Source organism: Panulirus ornatus, chromosome 71 (genome assembly GCF_036320965.1).
Source record: "Panulirus ornatus isolate Po-2019 chromosome 71, ASM3632096v1, whole genome shotgun sequence".
NCBI classification, from domain to species: domain Eukaryota; kingdom Metazoa; phylum Arthropoda; class Malacostraca; order Decapoda; family Palinuridae; genus Panulirus; species Panulirus ornatus.
The window spans coordinates 7,138,439-7,158,142 of NC_092294.1; the positions used below are offsets into that span (position 1 = coordinate 7,138,439).

Sequence of the window (19,704 nt, forward strand, 5' to 3'; positions counted from 1 at the left end):
AACCTAGCTCAACCTTGCCTTCAGGCCCATCCCACCCTTGCCTTCTGACCCAGTCCATCATCGTCTTCTGGCCGTGCACACCACCCATTTCAGGCCCATCCCACCCGAGCCTTCAGTCCCATCCCAACCTCGCCTTTAGGCCAAGCGCAACCTCGTCATTAGAACCAGCCCACACTCTCCTTGAGGACCATTTAACCTTTGCCTTCACCCCCATCTCACCTCCGTCTTCTGTCCCATCTCAGCCTCAACTTCAGACCCAGCTCACCCTCGCCTTCAGGTCAAGCTCACCTCGCCTTGCGTCCCATTTCTCCCTAAAAGTCGGGCTCTTATCACCCACGCCATCAGACCCATCCCACATTCACTTTCAGTCCAAACTCGCCCTAACCCTATGGACCATCCAACTCTCGCCTACAAGCAAATTCCATCAACTTCTGGCCCATCCCCAACTCGATGACAGGCCAAGCTCATCCTCGCCTTCAGTCCCAGCCTCCCCTCACCTCAAGGCTATCCCATCCTCTTTTTCAAACTCCTTCCACCATCACTTTTTGGCCCATACCATCCTTGGCCTTCAGGCCAAGCACGATCTCACCTTTAGACCCATCCCACCCTCTACTTCAAGACTGGCCCGTCCTCGCCTTCAAGCCTATCCTGCCATCGTATTTTGGTCCATTACACCCTCGCCTTCAGTCCTAGATAGCCCTCGTCTTCAAGTCTAAGCTTGCCCTCGCCTTCACCCCTAGCCTACCTTCGCCTTCTAGCTCCTATCCAAACTCGCATTAAGGGCCATCCCACTCTTCATTTCAAACCCAATCCCACCCTCGCCTTCAAGCCCATACAACCCTTGCCTTCTGGCCCATCCCACCCTCGCCTAAAAGCTCATCTTACCCTCACCTTTAGGCTCATCCCACCCACATATTCAGGCCCGCCCCCCTTCGCCCTTTGACCTAGCCTACTCTCGTTTTCAGTCCCAGCCTACCATCGCCTTCACTCCCAACTCACATTCGCATTCTGCCCCCGCATAACCTCGCCTTCTTACCCAGCCGACTCTCGTCAAAACCAATCAACCTCTCATCCATCCCATCCCACCTATGCCTTCTGGCCATCCCACCCTCGCCATTAGCGTTCCTTACCATTGCCTTCAGGCACATAGCACCCACTTCAGTCCAACCCTCCTCCTTCCTTCTGTCCCACCCAACTTTCGCTTTCAGTCGCTTTCCACACACTCCTTCAGTCCATCTCACCATCACCCTCAGGCTCTGCCCACCCTCGTCTTCAAGCCCATCCCACCATCGCCTTCTGGCCGATCAGACCTTACCCTTCAGGTCAAGCTCACTGGCCTTCAGGTCCAGCTCATCCTCTTCTGCACACACAAACCACCTTTCCCTTCCAGCCAAACCCATCCTCGCATTCTTACCCTGACCACACTCGTCGTCAGGCACATCCCACCATCGCCTTCTGGCCCAAACTATTCTTGCCTTCAAACCTAGCTCAATCTCGCTTTCAGGCTCTGCCCACCCTCGTCTTCAGGCTTATCCCACCTTCGCCTTCTGGCCCATCAAACCTTAGCCTTCATGTCGAGCTCACACTCTCCTCCAGGCCCAGCTCATCCTCGTCTACAGGCCCAACACACCTTCGACTTCTGACCCAGCCCCTGCTCGCCTTCTGGCCCAGCTCACCCTCGTCAAGCCCATCACACCTTCGCCATCTGGCCCTGCCCACCCTCGTCTTCAGGCACATCCCACAATTCCATTCAGGCCCATCTTGCTCCTGCCTTCAAACCTAGGTCAACCTTGCCTTCTGACCCATCCCACCATTGCCTTCAGGCCAAGTCCATCTTCACCTTCTTGCCCAGCCCACATTCCATTTCAGGCCTAGCCAACTATGCCTTCAGGCCCATCCGACCCTCGCCGTCATGAAAAGCACACCCTCTCTTCAGCAACACGTCACCCTCGCCTTCTAGACCATCCCAGTCTCACTTTCAGGGCTAGCTCACCGTCGCCTTCAAGCCCAGCTCACTGTCGCCTTCAGGCCCAGCTCACTTTCGCCTTTATGTCAAGCTCGCGCTGACCTGCAAGACCATCTCACCCTCGCCTTCAGGCCCGTCCCACCCACTCCTTTAGGACCGCCCCCTTTCGCCTTCTGGCTAGCCCACCCTCGCCTTCAGTCCCAGCCCACCTTCACCTAACCTCTCCCAACCTCTCCTTCATACCCAGCCAATTCCACGCTCACCTTCAACCCATTCCACCCATGCCCTTTGGCCCATCCCACCCTCGCCCACAAGCCTATCTTATTCTCGCCTTTAGGCCCATCCCACTCACGACTTCATGCCGACCTTATTTCTCCTCTTGTCCCGGTCTACTTTTGCTTTCAGTCGCATTCCACAAACGACTTCAAACAATTCCACCCTCGCCATCAAGCTCTGCCCACCCTCGTCTTCAAGCCCTTCCCACCATCGCCTTCTGGCCCATCACACTCTTCCTTTCAAATCTAGCTCAACCTCGCCTTCAGGCCCATCCCACCTTTGCCTTCAGGCCAGGTCCATCTTCGCCTTCTGGCTCAGCCCATCCACGCCTTCAGGCCCGTCCCACTCTTGCCCTCATGACGAGCACACCCTCGCCATTAGAACCAGCCAACCATCGCCATCAGCTCCATTCCACCCTCGCCATCAGCCCCACCTTACCCTCACCTTCTGGACCATCCCAGCCTCACCTTCAGGCCCAACTTACCTTTGCCTTCAGGTCAAGCTCAATCTCGCCTTCTGTCTCATTTCACTGTCTGGCCCAGCTCACCCTCGCTCGCCTTCAAGCCCATCCCACCTTTGCCTTCTAACACATCCCAACTCCGCCTTTAGGCCCAACCCATCATCTTCTTTTCCATTCCCACCTCACAGAAAAGCCAAACTCATTCTCGCCTTCAGGCCCAGCTAGTCCTTGCCCACAGGTCCAACCCACCTTTGCCTTCTGGCCTAGCCAATCCTCGCCTTAAGGCTTAGGCTACCTAGATTTCAGGCACACCCTCCCCCCCCAACGCCTTCTGGCCCATCCCACACTTGCCTTCAAACCTAACTCAACCTCGCCTTCAGGCCCATTCCAACCATGCCATCAGGAAAAGTCCATCTTCGCCTTCTGGCCCAGCCTACCCCCCATTTCAGGCTCAGCCAACACACGCCTTCAGACCCATCTCACCCTCGCCTTCACGCCTATTCCATCCTCGCCTTCAGGCTCAACATACCTTCGCCTTTTGGACCATTCCACCCTAGCCTTCAGGCCCAGTTCATCCTGATCATCAGGCACAGCTCACTCTCTCCTGCAAGCCTAGCTCACCCTCGCCTTCTTGCCCATCCCAGTCTCTCCGTCAGTTCCAGCTCATCCTCATCATCTGTCATATCCCACCCTCTTCTTCAGGTCAATCTGCAGCCACTGTTTCATTTCACTGTCAGCCCATCTCAATGCCAGCCTCACTCTCTGAAACAATGTGTAGTGGAAATTGTGATGACCGGAACTAACTCAACAACTCGGCAGTGTGTGTATCCTCATCGCCGGATTACTTGATACATTTATTACAAGAAAAAACATTCTTTTAGTTAGATGTAAAGACCACAACCATAAAACTTGGAGAACCATTGAAATCTGAAAAGACAGAAACTTGGAAGATATACCATACACTCAGGTACAGCTGGAACATTATTACAGTTCACATGGTTTTTACTAAATTGATTATTAGCTCATTTGAATGACGCATTTTCTTTTAAGTGTGCAATATACAAAAACAGTAGCAACCAAACCGTTCCTCCCTTTAGAAATTCCTTTCTTTGCTAGCCATTGACAAAGCTGACACCAGTAACAAATGTGGGCAAGAATGATAAATGATGCGTAAAGATAAATACCGATGTATCAGATAAGAGCAACAATGTATCTGACACCCTTATATCTAATTTATTACAATTTTCATGTACATTATGTAAAAGATTGAAAATCTGAAATTGAAATTTTTCATTATAGGCAAATGATGTCCATCTTCAAATCCTTGTAATAATGGTTTGTTTTATTGTTGGCAGAGAGAACAAGAGCGGCAGAGGTAACGAGACGGGCAATAAACGTCATCTCCTCTGGAAATAGGCGAATTTTTGCAATAGAAAAGCTAACGAATGAAACACCGAAGTGAGAGACAATTGATTCTGGTCTAAAGCAGTGTTCAAAGAAGAAGATGAGATATGTTACAATTTAAAATCGTAAATGGCATGTGTTGCGTCTTGAATATTCAATAATCAATTTGGCTATGTATTTATATTAAAATAGGCGTTTCCTCTTCTCTTGTTTCATATTATTCCTTGTTTTCATTTTCAACGAGTGTGACTGAATATTATTTCCATGTAGATAGATACTCCTTGTATTATCAAGGGTATATCAAAAAAGATTTATATTTTTTGAAAAGACTTGCTCATTATCGAAATAAAAAAAATCATTTTTTACATTCTTTAAAGTCATGGTAAATATGTGACTTAACTGCCTGTACTTAGCATGTTGACTTATCAATATGTATGTTTCTCTTTCCTCAAACTGTCTTAAACCAGAAGAGAATTCAAATAAACAAAATGTCGTTTATAATGTTTTCCATTTCCAAAAAAAACCTCGACTCCTGCCCATCCGGAATAATCTCGTTCTTCAGCCCAAATTAACAACCATCAATCGCCTTCATCGCACCCCCCCAAAAATGCAAAGCACCCCCATGAATGCAGCACCCCCCGCAAACACCCCACCCCCCCCACCCCCATCAAGGCAAGGCACATCTAATCTCCGAATCTCTCTCGTCGCCGTCCCATTGTCCCAACCCATCCTCGTGTTTTCATAGATCAAATCACCCTCACACCTTACTGGCGGCATCCCAAGCCATAAAAATTCAAATTTCATCAGTCATTCAAGGCCCACCCCACCCTCACATAAGGCTCACCTCACCATCGCACGCTGGCTTATCTCCCGATCCCGACCGCCCTCGCATGTCTAGAAAATCCCACCCTGACTTCTGGTCAATCCCACCCTCACCTACGCACAAAGCTCCTCAAGCACAATTACGTCCATTAGGATAGGAGGACCATGTCAATACCCATCCACTGCCTGAAGGAGAGGCCCACCTTACTTTCGCCCTATGGCTCGGCACTCTCAATCGCTTTTCAGTCTCGGACCACAATTCGAATTCAGGAACAATCCATCTTCCTCCTTCTGGAATACCCCAGAACAGCCTTCGCCCAAAGGCCCACCAAAACCAAAAACCCTTCAACAAAAAAACCCTCCTCACTACTTTGAGGAGCCCATCCACCCATCCCACCCTTACCATCAAGCCCCCCCAAATACCCACCCCCACCCTCATATCAAAAAAAAAGGCCAAATCCCACAACCCTTGTCCTTCTGTCCCATCCCACACCATCTTGGCCTTCACAACACTACTCTAACCCAGCTCTAGACCTCTAACCTCGCTTTCCAGCACCAGCAGTTTTCATCAGTCAGGCCCATCCGCCTTCCCCACCTTTTGCCTTTGTGACCACTATCCATGCATCTCCATCTTTGGTCCCAGTACATAACCCTTTTCAAGGCCTATTCAAGCCTTAACCTATAAGCCTAAACGCCCCGCGCCTGGGTATCGGCCCATCCCATCCTAAAAGCCCATCTAATAAAAACCTTTTATCAGGCCCCCATTACCCATTCCTTCCTCCACAATTTCCTCGCCTTCCCTCCTCGCCTTCCAGGCCAAGAGCGCAAAACCTCGCTCGTCATTAGAACCAAACCAACCCACAAACACTTTCCATATTCAGAGCAGAGCCCATATAAACTTCGCGCCTTTCACTCAACCACCCACAAGCTCAAAACCTACCTCCCTATTTAATCTCAATCTAAAGAGAGGCCCCCCCACTCACACCTTGTGCTTTCAGTAAGAGTTCACCTCGACTGTCTGTTCTTGTTTCTGTCCCATTTCTTCTTTATTACAGTCAGAGGAGGCCTCAAATCACCCCACCCTCGAGAAAAAACCTTCAGAGAAGAGATATAACGCATCCCATCCCAACAACTCACTTTCACCGCACTCATTTCCCCAACTCACCCTCATCTAACAATCACCCATGAGCTCAACGCACCCTCAAACCCACAGAGAGCACCAATTACCAACCCTCCCTTCCACATAACCTCACCCTCACCCTCCCCCCCAGCAAGAGCCCATTCCATAGACTCCTTCTGCAACCATCCCCATCCCACCCATCGATAGACAGGAGGCAAGCTCATCCTTTTCCTTTGCCTTCAGGGACCCAGCCTACCCTCAAACCTCACTGACCGTCAAAGCAAGTCTATCCAACCCTCCTTTTTCAAGCTCATTCCAACCCACAATGCACATTCCAGTACATTCCAATTCCACCATCAAGCCTTCTGGTCCATCACACCCTCGGCCTTCCAAGGCCAAACACCATGTCACATCCCACCCTCGAGAACTTCAACAAGACAAAAACCCCACCTGTACCCCGCCTTTAAAGCCCATCCCTGACCCATAATAGTTTTGGCCCATCACATCCTCAAACCTCAGACAAATGCAGCAGCAGACCCCCTCAAGGCCTTTTAAGCTCCATCCAACTTTGTGTTTGCCTTAAAAGAAAATCCCAACTCTTCATTCCATCCATCCAACCCGCAACCTTCAAATCCATCCATCTAAACCTTGCCTTGCCTTCCTGTTCTGGCCTAACTTTTGTATTGTGTTTTTTGCCTCGTCATGCAGGCCGTCCTAATCCAGGAATTCATATCTAAACCCTTCTTCCCCTACGCCTCCCCTCTCCTCCACCCCCCCCCTGTCCCCAGATCCTCTTCGGTTTCATTCGTATTCCACACTCGTCTACGTGTTCAACCTATCCCACTATCGCCTTCTGGCCCATACGACCTTAGCCTACAGATCAAGCTCACAACATTCATCCAGAGCCAGGCCGAGCTATCCATCCTCACGGCTACAGGCATAACCTCTACCTCCGCTTCCAGCCGAGACCATCCTCTCTTTCCCCCCCCCCCCCCCCTCCCCCCCCCCCCCCCCCCCCCCCCCCCCCCCCCCCCCCCCCCCCCCCCCCCCCCCCCCTTATCTATGCCCTGAAGACCACAACTCGTCTCCAGCTTAAATTCAACCATCCGCCGTCTGGCCTCTGCCATTCCTGTTTTTCAAGCTAGCTCTGCCCATACCTCTTTTTTAGCACATCCCACCATAAGCCTCATGTCAGGCTCACGACTCCCCTTCAACCAGCTCATCCTCGTCAACAGACCCAACCCACCCCATACCTCAAAGGATACGTTCGGATTCATCAACTTCTGCCCCATCCCCATGCTCGCCTTCTTTTGCCCAGCTCATCCCTCGTCTTCAGGCACAAACATCGCCACAACCCTTCTTTTGAGAGGCCCATCTTGCTTCCTCTCTTCAAATATATCTCAACTTCGCCTTCGGTCGGCGGACCGGGGTCGGGCGTCGGCGCTTCGGGCTACCCCAAAAACCCACCCTTGCCTTCAGACCAAGGCCATCTACGCCCTTCAGCCCGTACTTACCCATCCAAAACAATGTCCATCCTCTCTCGAACTTTATGAACGAGCATACGCCCGTGGCCATTATCCCCAGAAGCCCAGCCCACCATCGTCCTCCATAGTCCAATCCATCCCAAAACCCCTCTCCATCCCTCGGCCTCCTCTACTTCCCACACCTTTTGCCTCGGGTCACGCTCACCTTTCCCCTAACCATTCCACTTCAACTGTATTTGACAAGGCAAAGGCGGAAGGCCCATCCTCTCCTTCGCCTTTAAAAAGCCCAGGCCCTCCTTTATTCCCATCTAACCCATCCCACACTTCGCCTATGAGGTCCACCACACCAACAAACCCGTCATCTTCTATCCCATCCCCAACCTTACCGAGAAAAAGCTGGTAGCTCATTCTCTCTATAGGTCCATCTCATCCTCCGCCCTACAAGGCCCAAGCAAAACCACTTTGCCATCTGGCCGGGCGGCGCCGGGGCGGGCGGGGGGCCCTTTCCTCAACCTTAAGACCCATGCACTCCATGCCCTAGGCCCACCATGCCCGCACCCATCGTCTGCAGAGACAACCTCCTCTACTTAAGGCCCATATCAATCCTTCCTATACATCATCCTATGAGCATTCAGCACAGGCCATTTCCCAACAACCACACCACACTCTCCAAACCCTCGCCCCCACATGTCCCAGCATAACCTACGCCTTTTGGCGGGGGCGTCATTCCAACCCTAGCCTTAAATCCTAGCTCATCATCCTGATCAAACAGGCACAAAATCAACAGCTATTTTCCCCTTTTCTTTCTCCCTTCTTCTCCCCGCCCTAGCCCACCCACCCTTTTTTCCCTTGCATTTTTTTGTTGGCCCATGTTCCTAGTCCTCCTCTCCTATCGCAGTTTTCAGTTCACCTCACTTATTTCTTATTTCCTTTTTTCTTTTTCTCCCCCCATCCATCATCCCTCCCACGACCTACTCCCTCTCGTGCCTTCCCAGGCGGGAATCACCGTCTTCAAGCCCCCATTCACACAAGCCCACCACCTCTCACCGCGCCACCCGAACCAATTTAACAACTCACCTAAAAACAAAACCACACAAAAAAAAACCAAAACCGTCCCTCTTTCAAGCCGCAACCTCACCCTCATACCCACCTCAACCCCCTCAACACACAACCCCTCAATCATCATTTTTCATCTCACTCAACCCCTCAAATCTTTTGTCCCATACCACAATACCCCAACCACCCCCCCTCTTTTCAGTCCCAGGAGCCCCCAAACCCCCCTCGTTTTTTTTTCCAGTCCCCCCCAGATCACAACCCTACCCTCGCACCTCCAGCACACCTCCCTGGCAAGCCACCGACCAATCCAAACACCCATCGGCCACACACCAGATCACCCACAACCCTCGAAAAAACAACCGCTCCGCTCGCCGCCTGCCCTTCATCCTAGTCTAGCGCAAAACATCCTCCCCATCCAAAAAAATCCAGGCCCAAACCTCCATCATTCAGGGCCCCCACCTCGCCTTCGTCTGACCCACCATTTCCTAAATTTCAGGTTCCACAGTTTTCACTCCAATTTTTCCAGGGACCCCAATTTCAGTCATTCCTCATACAGGTTTCCATTTCACCAAAATTTTCAGCATCACAGAGATTTTCAGACAGTTTCAGTTCATTCACATTCATGGTTTCAGGAATTCAGCTCATTCAGTGGATCATTTTCAGAATTTTCAGGCCCACCACCCTCGCCTTCAGACTTCAGAGTCAAGACTCAGAACCCACGCACCAAACCACGCACCATAGATATATGATCACAGACCCACCTCACCAGCACCCCCACCCTCACTCTCATCCAACACCACCCCCCCACCACTCACACCCTCCACCTCACCAATCTCGCAGTTTCCGCTGTTCCCCCGGTCTTCCCGCAATTCCCCTCATTCTCTCTGTTCCCCTGATTCTGCTTCTCCCTTCTCCTTTCCCCCCTCTATATCCCGCAATCCTCCTGATATTCCATTTCTCTTAACAACACCATTTATTATCCTCACCATTCGCCGCATATCCCTTTTCTGCTGCTGGCTTCCCCTCCCTGGCTTATTCCCCTCCCCTACAATCATTCAAGGAAAATCAATCCAACAAGAAATGAAATAATCAAGAGGAAGATAACAAACAAATTATCCCCAATCCCCATTAATAATCCCGACCCCTGCAATAAATATTCAAGAACGAAACAAAAAAGGGAAGGTCAACAATCCCTCCTCATTTTCAAATGCCGATCTTATTCCTCCGCTTGTTCACATAAAAATCTAATCTCAGAGCACGAGTCCCTCTCGTAGATTCCTCAAGAAACCACTAAAAAAAAAACAACCCCACTTCTTTCTTCTCTGTGCTCGCAAACTCTTCGCTTTCTACTAAAACCAACACCCCAATCTAACCCACCTCTTCTGTACATTCTCTCACTCATTTCTTGCTCTAACACATCTAACCAAACTAATAAACCCACACTTCTGTTCGTTCTGGGCTTCCTCCGGCCCTTCACTCTCTCACTCACTCGTCTTCCCTGAACTCTAAACCATCTAAAACTAACACCCCACCTTCTTTCTCTTCTCTTCCACCTCTTCTCTTCTATACCTTCTTTCTCTTTTAGTCTTCTACCTTCTCTATCTGGCTCGCTCACTGTCACTTTCTCATCGCGTCGGCTTCACTCTACTCCCCAACCGTAGCTCCGTCTTTTTCAAACCCACTCTTCTAACTAAAAAAAAAAAAACCAAACAAAACAACCTAAACCCCACTCAAGCAAACAACCCACGATCTATCTAAACAACCACTAAACACCCACTCTTCTCTCCTTCCTCCATGGTACTCTATGAATAACCCCACATCTTCTGGTCTCGGGTTAACACTCTTCTTCTCCCTCTTTTCTTTCATCTGTTATCACTCTTTTTCTGCTCTCGAAAACCGCACCTCTTACTTTTCCTTCTTAACCTCTTCTTGGCTGCTTATAAGAACAAATACTAACCCCTCTAACACATAAAAACCATTCGACTACTAACCCCCACTCTTCTCTTTCTATCCTTCCCTTTTAGCTCCTCGGCCGGCTACACTCATCACTCTTTCTCTCTCACTCTCTCTCGCTACATACTGAAACCAAACCAACCAACCATCTAAACCCATCTAACACACCCACTCTACTTACTTCCCTCTAAAAAACCAAAAACCCACACTATATCAATCTCCCCAAAAACCACTCATCTAACGCCCCAAAACCATCAAGGAAATACACCCCCCCTTACTCTCTTGTTCCCCCACGCCTCATCCATCTTTCCATCTTCATACTTCTTCTTTCTCTCCTAATCTCCTCTTACTTTGTCTCTTCTCATTTCTATTAACTGCTTTCCTATCTACGCAAACAACAAAACCCCCAGCTACACACAACCCCACCTCAATCTTGTCCTGCAATCACAAGACCCACACATTATCTGGCTTTCGCTTTCTTCCCCACACTTAAACAAAACAACATCTAACATACAAAACCCCCACTCTATCAGCTCTCACTCTAACCCCAAACTAAAAACCATCTAAATATCCTTACCAACTAACCCACATCATCCACTCTCGTCTATAGTCTTCATGATCCCACACCTTTCCTTGGCGTCGGCTCTCAACTCCTCCAAACACTCCCTTTGCACCTCTTCAAACAATTCCTACTCGTAACACTCCTACTTACCCTCACTATCACTCTCCTCTTCTTTCTTCATCTATTTCATCACAAACCCCACTCCCTACTGGCTCGGTTCTCTTTTTCCTGGCTCGGCTCGACTCTCAAATCACTTCTATCACTATCACCCTAATTCAACTCTCGCTTCTCGCCTAAATCTTTTCTTCAACATCTAAAACCCACTCTCTGACTCTTTCCTTCCTTCTCTTTATAACCGCCACTCCTTCTCTCTTCTTAACAAACAACCCACAACTTTTTCTTCTGCCCTAACCACACCCCACCACACACACAAATCTACCCATCACAAACACAACCCTCCACCCCCCCACCGACTACCTTCATACTTCTACAAACTTCTTAACTCTTAATCATCTGGCTTCGTCTCACACACGCATTCAGTACTAGCCACACAATCGCCTTCAGTACAGGCCCATCTATTCCTTCTGAACAAGCCCACCTCCGCTTAAGGCCCCAAACCCACCCTCAACTTCAAGCTCAGCCCACCCTGAAACCTAAAGCCCATCCACAATCACCTTAAAGCTCATCCAACCCTTGCCTTCTTGCCCTTCAACTCTGGCCTCAAACCTGCGCCTTCAGGCCCATCCCATCCTTGCCTTCTTACCCAGACCATCATCGCCCTCTAGCCCAGCACACCATCCATTTCAGGCACAGCCCACCCACTCCTTCAGGCCCATCCCAACCTCACCTTCAATCCAAGCACAACCTCGTCATTAGAACCAGCCAACACTCTCCTTCAGGCCAATTCAACCTTCGCCTTCACCCCCTGCTCACTACCCGCATTCTGTCCCATCTCAGCCACAACTTCAGGCCCAGCTCACCCTCGCCTTCAGGCTCAGCTCGCCTTCGCATTCATGTCAAGCTCACCTCGCATTGTCCCATTTCTCCCTAACAGTCAGGCCCAGATCACCCTTGCCTTCAGACCCATCCCACACACTCTTTCAGTCCCCATTCACTCTCACCCTCTTTTCCATCCCACCCTCGCCTTCAAGCCCATTCCATCATCTCCTGGCCCATCCCCACCTCGATGACAGACCATGATCATCCTCGCCTTCAAGCCCAGCCTACCCTCACCGTCAAGGCTATCGAACCCTCTTTTTCAAGCCCATTCCACCATCACCTTTTGGCCCATCCCACCCTCGCCTTCAGGCCAAGCACAATCTCTCCTTTAAACCCATCCCACCTTCGACTTTAAGACCGGCTCATCATCGACTTCATGCCCATCCCACCATCGTATTTTGGACCATTACACCCGCGCCTTCAGGCCTAGCTTGCCCTCGCCTTCACACCTAGCCCACCCTCACCTTCTAGCTCCGCCCAACCACGCCTTGGGGCCCATACCACCCTCTCCTTGAAGCTCAACCCACTCTTGCCCTCGGGCCCAACCCACCCTCGCCTATAAGTCCAACTTACCCTCGCCTTCAGACCGATCCCACCCACATATTCAGGCCCGTCCCCCTTCGGCCTCTGGACCAGGCTACCTTTGCTTTCAGTCCCAGCCCACCTTCGGCTTTACTCCCACCCCACATGCGCCTTCTGCACACGCCCAACCTCGCCTTCATACCCAGCCCACCCTGTTCAAGACAGTCCGTCCCTTGCACTCATGCCATCCCAACCGCGCCTTCTGCCCATCAAAGCCTCGTCTACTACACTCTCTCTCCCTCACATTTAAGTCCATCCCACCCGACTTCAGTACAACCCTCCCACTACTCCTGTCCCAGCCCACTTTCGCTTCCGGTTGCATTTCACATTCAGCTTCAAAACAAACCATCATTGCCCTCAGGCTCTGCCCTCACTCGTCTTCTGGCCCGTCCCATTGCCTTCAAACATATCACAATCTCACCTTCAGGCTCTGCCAAACCTCGTCGTCAGGCCCATCCCCTCTTCGCCTTCTGGACCATCCCACGTTAGCCTTCACGTCAAGCTCACATTCCCCTTCAGACAATGCTCATCTTCGTCTACAGGCCCAACCCATCCTCGATTTCTGACCCAACCAATGCTCGCTTTCTGGCCCAGCCCATCCTCGTCTTCAGGAACGTATCAATTTTCCCTCCAGGTCCATCCTGCTACTACTTTCAAACTTAGCTCAACGTCACGTTCAGGCCCATCCCACCCTTGTCATCAGGCTTAGTCAGTCTTGCCCAGCTCACCCTCCATTTCAGGCCGTCAACCACACTGTCAGTCTCACGTCACCTTCGCCGTCCTAAAAAACACGCCGTCGTAATTAGATCAGCCCAACATCGTTTTCATTCCCATTCCACCCTTGCCTTCAGCCCTACCTCACCCTTGCCTTCTAGACCATCCCAGCTCATCCTCGCCTTCAGGCCCAGCTCACCCTCGCCTTTATGTCAAGCTCTTCCTCGCTTTCAAGCCCATCTCACCTTTACCTTCTAGTCCATACAAAAATTGCCTTCAGGCTCTTTCCACTATCTCTCATCCTCACCTCACCAACAAGCCAAGCTCATCATCGCTTTCAGGCCCAGCCTACCCTCACCATCAAGGCCATATCACCATCGACTTCTAGCCAATACCATCCTCGTCTCAGGCGTAGCCGACCCACGTCTTTAGATCTGCACGATCGGCACGCCCTCACCTTCAAGCCCATCCCACTATTGTCTTTTGGCCCATCTTACCTTCGCCTTTACGCCTTGCTAACCCTTGCCTCCAGTACCAGCCCACCTTAGCCTTCTGGCCTCGCCCAACTTCACCTTTAATACCAACCTATCTTAGCCTTCTGGCCCCGACCAACTTCGCCTTCAGGCCCATCTAACCCACGCCTTCGAGCCCACCTTTACCTCTGGCCCATCCAACCCTCGTGTTCAGGCCCAAATCATCCGCACTTTCTAGCGCATCCTGCCCTAAACTTCAGGCCCACCTCACCCTCACATTCCGGTGCACCTCACCATCACGTTTTGGCCTATCCCACCCTCGCATTCAAGACCATCCCATCCTTGCCTTTTGACCTTACCTACAAGCTCATCTCGCACTCGCCTGCAGGACTATCCCACCCACTCCTTCAGGCCCACCCCTCTTCACCTCTTTCTCGGCCCACTCTCGCTTTCAGTCACAACAAACAATCGCCTTCTAGGACAGCTCGCCTCCTTAGGGACCAGCTCAAGTCCATGCCAGTCTTGCCTTCAAACCTAGCTCACCCTCCACTTGACACCCATCCCACCCTTGCTCTCTGACCCAGCACACCATCCATTTCAGGCACAGCCCACCCACTACTTCAGGCCCATCCCAACCTCGCCTTCAGGCCAAGCAAAACCTCGTTATTATAACCAGCCCACATTCTCCTTAAGGTCCATTTCACCTTCGACTTCACCCCCAGCTCCCCATCCTCTCCCCATCTCAGCCTCAACTTCAGGCCCAGTTCACCATCGACTTCAGGCCTAGCTCACCATTGCCTTCAGGTCAAGTTCACCTCGCCTTCTGTTCCATCTCTTCTTAACAGATCACCCTCGCTTTCAAAACCATCCGACACTAGCTTTCAATCTCAACTCACTCTCAACCTCTGGCCCATCCCACCCTCGCCTTCAAGCCCATTCCATTATCTCCTACCGCGATGACAAGCCAAGCTCATCCTCGCCTTCAGGCCCAACCCTCTTCATCAATCCCATTACACCATTACCTTCTTGCCCATACCACCCTCGCCTTCAGGCCAAGCACAATCACAACTTTACTCATCTCACCCTCGACTTCACCTTCACCTTCAAGACCATCTCACCATTATATTTTGACCCACCTTACCCTCGCCTTCAGGCCCATCACATCCTTATATTCTGACCCACCCCCCTTCGCCCTCTGGCGCAATCTAGTTTTCAGACCTAGCCCAACAACAACTTCACTCCCAACCCACATTCGCCTTCTGCCCCCACCCAAACTCGCCTTTATAGGCAACCTACCCTCTTCAACCCCGTCAAACCTCGCATTCATCATATCCCACCCATGACTTTTGGCCCATCCCACCTTTGCCTTCTGGCCCATCCCATCTTCGCCTTCATGTCAAGCTGACACTCCCCTTCAGGCCCAGCTCATCCTCGTCTACAGGCCCAATCCTCTTCCGAATTCTGACCCAGCCAATGCTCTTCTTACCCTGACCACACTCGTCTTCAGGCCCATGCCTTCAAACCGAGTTCCACCTCGCCTTCAGGCCTAGTCCATCTTCACTTTCTTGCTCAGCCCACCTTTCATTTCAGGCCCAACTAACCACCCCTTCAGGCCCATCCCACCCTCGTCGTCATGATAAGCACACCTTTGCAATTAGATCAGCCCACCATCGTCTTCAGGACTATTCAACCTTCGCCTTCAGACCCACCTCACCCTCGCCTTCTGGACCATCCAAGCCTCACTTTTATGCCCATCCAACCCTCACCTGCAAGACCATCTCACCCTCGCCTTCAGGCCCTTTCCATTCACCCCTTTAGGCCCGCCCCCTTTTCGCCTTCTAGCCCAGCCCACTGCCACTTTCAGTCATAGCCCACAGTCCCACCCAACCTCTCCTTCATATCAAGCCCATCCTTTTTTTTGAAGTCCATCCCACTCTCGAATTTAACATATCCTACCCACGCCTTCTGGCCCATCCCATCTTCGCCTAAAAAACAATCTCACAATCACCTTAGGCCAATCCCATCCTCGTCCTCATGTCCCCAGCCCACAAACATCAAACCTCGCCATCAAGCTCTGCCCACCCTCGTCTCCATGTCCATCCCACCATGGCCTTTTGGCGCATCACACTCTTGCCTTCAAACCTAGATTTACCTTGCCTTCAGGCCCATCCCACCCTTGCTCAGCACATCCACGCCTTCAGGCCAACCCAACTCTCATCATGACAAGCACACCCTCGCTATTGGAACCAGCCCACCATCGCCTTCAGGTCCATTCTACCCTCGTCATCAGCCCCATCTTACCTTCACCTTCTAGAACATCCTAGCCACACCTTCAGGACCAACTCGCCTTCGCCTTCAGGTCAAGCTCACCATCCCCTGAAGTCCCATTTGACTCTGTCAGGCCCAACTCACCATCCCACCTTTGACTTCTATCTCATACCAACTTCGCCATTAGGGCCAACTCATTATCTCCTACTCCTCCCATCCCCACCTCACCGACAAGCTAAGCTCACTCTCGCCTTCAGATCCAGGTATTCCTCACTTGCAAACCCAACACACCTTCGCCATCTAGCACAGCCCATCATCGCCTTAAGGCCTAGGCCAACTCGCCTTCAGGCACATCCCACCATCGCCTAGCTCAACCTCGTATTCAGGCCACATCTATTTTTGCCTTTTGACGGCCCACCCCTCCCCATTTCAGGCGTAGCTCACACAAGCCTATAGGCCTATGTGACCCTCCCCTTAAGGCCCACCCACCCTCGCATCAAGGGCCTCCAGGCCCAGCATGCCTTCCCCTTTTGGCTAATCCCACCTTAGCCTTCATGCCCAGCTCATCCTAATCTTCAGGCACAGTTCACTCTCTCCTTCAAACCTAGCTCACCCTTGCATTCCAGTCTTGCCGTCAGTTCCAGAACACCCTCGTGTTCATGCCCAAATCACCCTCGCCGTCCAGCGTATACCACCTCACCATCGCATTCTGGCTAATCGCACCATCCCATCCTCTCTTTATGCCTAATCCAACCCTCGCATACAAGCTCATCCTTCAGTCGTCCTCAGGAAAATCCCACCCACACTAGTCTTCTGGCTCGGCTCACTCTCGCTTTCAGTTCCAGCCCATAATCACCTTCAAGGACAGCCCATCTTCGCCTTAAGGCCAAGCCTACAATCCACGTCAAGCCTATCTCACCCTCACCTTCAAGCCCATCCCACTTTTACCTTCAAACCTAGCTCAACCTCGCCTTCAAACCCATCCCACCCTTGCTTTCTGACCAGTTCCATCAACGCCTTCTGGCCCAGTACACTGCCCTTGCTTTCACGCCCATTCCACCTCGCCTTCTGGCTCAGCTCATTCCTATCTTCAGGCGCAGCTCACTCTCTCCTTCAAGCCTAGCTCACCCTCACTTTCTTACTTATTCCAGTCTCGCCCTTGGTTTGAGCTCACTCTCATATTTTGTCCTATCCCACCCTCGTATTCAGGCCCAAATCACCCTCGATTTCAGGCTCACCTCACACTAGCATTCAGGCTCATCTCACCCTCATGTTTGTACTATCTCACCCTTGTGTTCATGCTCAAATCACCCCACCCTTTCATTCCGACCCATCCCACTCTTGCCTTCAAACCTAGCTCAACCTTGCCTTCAGGCCCATTCCATCCTTGCCTTCTGACCCAGTCCATCATCGTCTTCAGGCCGTGCACACCACCAATTTCAGGCCCATCCCAACCTCGCCTTTAGGCCAAGCGCAACCTCATTAGAAACAGCCCACACTCTCCTTGAGGACCATTTAACCTTTGCCTTCACCTCCATCTTCTGTCCCATCTCAGCCTCAACTTCATACCCATCTCACCCTCGCCTTCAGATCAAACTCACCTCGCCTTGTGTCCCACTTCTCCCTAAGAGTCGGGCTCGTAACACCCACGCCATCAGACCCATCCCACATTCACTTTCCGTCCAAACTCACCCTAACCCTCTAGACCATTCCATCCTCACCTTCAAGCAAATTCCATCATATTCTGGCCAATCCCCAAGCTCATCCTCCCCTTCAGGCCCAGCCTACCCTCACCTCAAGGCTATCCTACCCTCTTTTTCAAACGCATTCCACCATCATTTTTTGGCCCATACCACCTTTGCCTTCAGGCCAAGCACAATCTCACCTTTAGACTCACCCCACCCTCTACTTCAAGACCGGCCTGTCCCCGACTTCAAGCCTATACTGCTATCGTATTTTGGTCCATTACACCTTCAGGCCATTACGCCTTCAGTCCTAGATAGCCCTCGCCTTCATGCCTAGCCTACCTTCGCCGCTCCGTCCAAACTCGCAGTAAGAGCCATCACACCCTTCATTTCAAACCCAATCCCACCCTCGCCTTCAAGCCTATACAACCCTTGCCTTTTGGCCCATCCCACTTAAAAGCTCATTTTACCCTCATCCCACCCACATATTCAGACCTGCATCCCTACGCTATTTGCCCTAACCTACTCTCGTTTTCAGTCCCAGCCTACCATCGCCTTCACTCACAACTCTCATTCGCATTCTGCCCTCGCATGACCTCGCCTTCTTACCCAGCCGACCCTCGTCAAAACCAATCAGCCATCTCATCCATCCCATCCCACCTATGCCTTCTGGCCATCCCATCCTCGCCATTGTGCCTTCAGGCACATAGCACCCACTTGAGTCCAGCCTTCCGCCTTCCTTTCATCCTTCGCTTTCATCCGTTTTCCTCACACACCATCACCTTCAGGCTGTCCCCACCCTCGTCGTCAAGCCTTCAGTAGTAGATATGTGACTGCTTGTACTTGCACGTTTTTCTAACTTTCTATTATAAGATGAAAACAAAATGTCATGATGTATATATCAATAAAATGAAGTATAAGGAAAATCTAAATTACTATATTTGACCTAGAAACGAAAATAAGAAACATATATATCTTTTTTAAATATATATCTTGAATCATGAAGAGAATTCTGCCATTTGCTAAAGCCAAAGATATTCCCTGTAAATATTATGGCACATTTGAATAGCTAAGAAAAATTTCCCGTTTTCTCTGATGGATAAGAAATTTCCCGTTTTCTAATAGTTTTCAATCGCTCTTCCAGATGGCGTTGCTGCAAGCATCACAAATTCTTTTAATTGAGCTTCTTTGTATTTGTTTCTCTTGAGCAATGCCGACATTTGTAATTAGTCTTATATGTGTCGTCTCCAAAGACGGAAGTGTTCTTACGCTCTGTATTTCAAGTCTGTCCTCTGATGTCTTTTCGGTAAGTCTGACTATTTAGAGATATTGCATTGTCTATTTGCCATTTTCCAAGACAAGTGGGTTGGGAACGATGCTTTTAACTATACTTTCTTTGGATTATTCACATATAATTAATTTTGGTCTATGTTTATCAGTGTTTCTTGTAGCCTTGAAAATTTATTGTCTACTAACTATGAAGTATTGTTTGCAGGAGTGCTTTTCAATCAAAGTGTTAACAGTGGAAGTGTTTTTTTAAATGTAATGCAATACTTTATTATTTGTCTATATATTGATAGACGTCACCACTGCTCCCTAGCGGAGGTAGCCATAACTACATTCGCAGACATTGCGCAAGGCAAGGCAATGGTAGTTGGCTTGTTAATCAATTATTTCATCGTAAAGTAGTTTCAGGAGACTTAGATGTTCATTATCAATGAATAAGTATATGGGCAGACGCCAGTAAGGAACAAATGGTTGATTAATGATCAATGCCTGCCTCACTCTTCTGAAGAATTGTAGTGGAAATCGTGTTGAACGGACTACCAACAACTTGGCAATTGGTGTATCCTCGTCATCGCCGGATGACTAAAGGAATG

General features: G+C 50.5%; 1 long non-coding RNA gene across 10 annotated transcripts in view; it reads left to right on the forward strand.

Moving 5' to 3' along the window:
• LOC139747922 (uncharacterized) overlaps window positions 1–19,704 on the forward strand; it is an 84,985-nt gene that overhangs the window by 59,186 nt on the left and 6,095 nt on the right. For 3 of the 10 annotated variants that reach the window (XR_011712469.1, XR_011712475.1, XR_011712472.1), the window contains one exon: window positions 18,969–19,130. The exons of the other annotated variants lie outside the window; for them this stretch is intronic. This is a non-coding gene — a long non-coding RNA (uncharacterized lncRNA). The remainder of the gene's footprint in view (window positions 1–18,968; window positions 19,131–19,704) is intronic. 10 annotated transcript variants of the gene reach the window in all.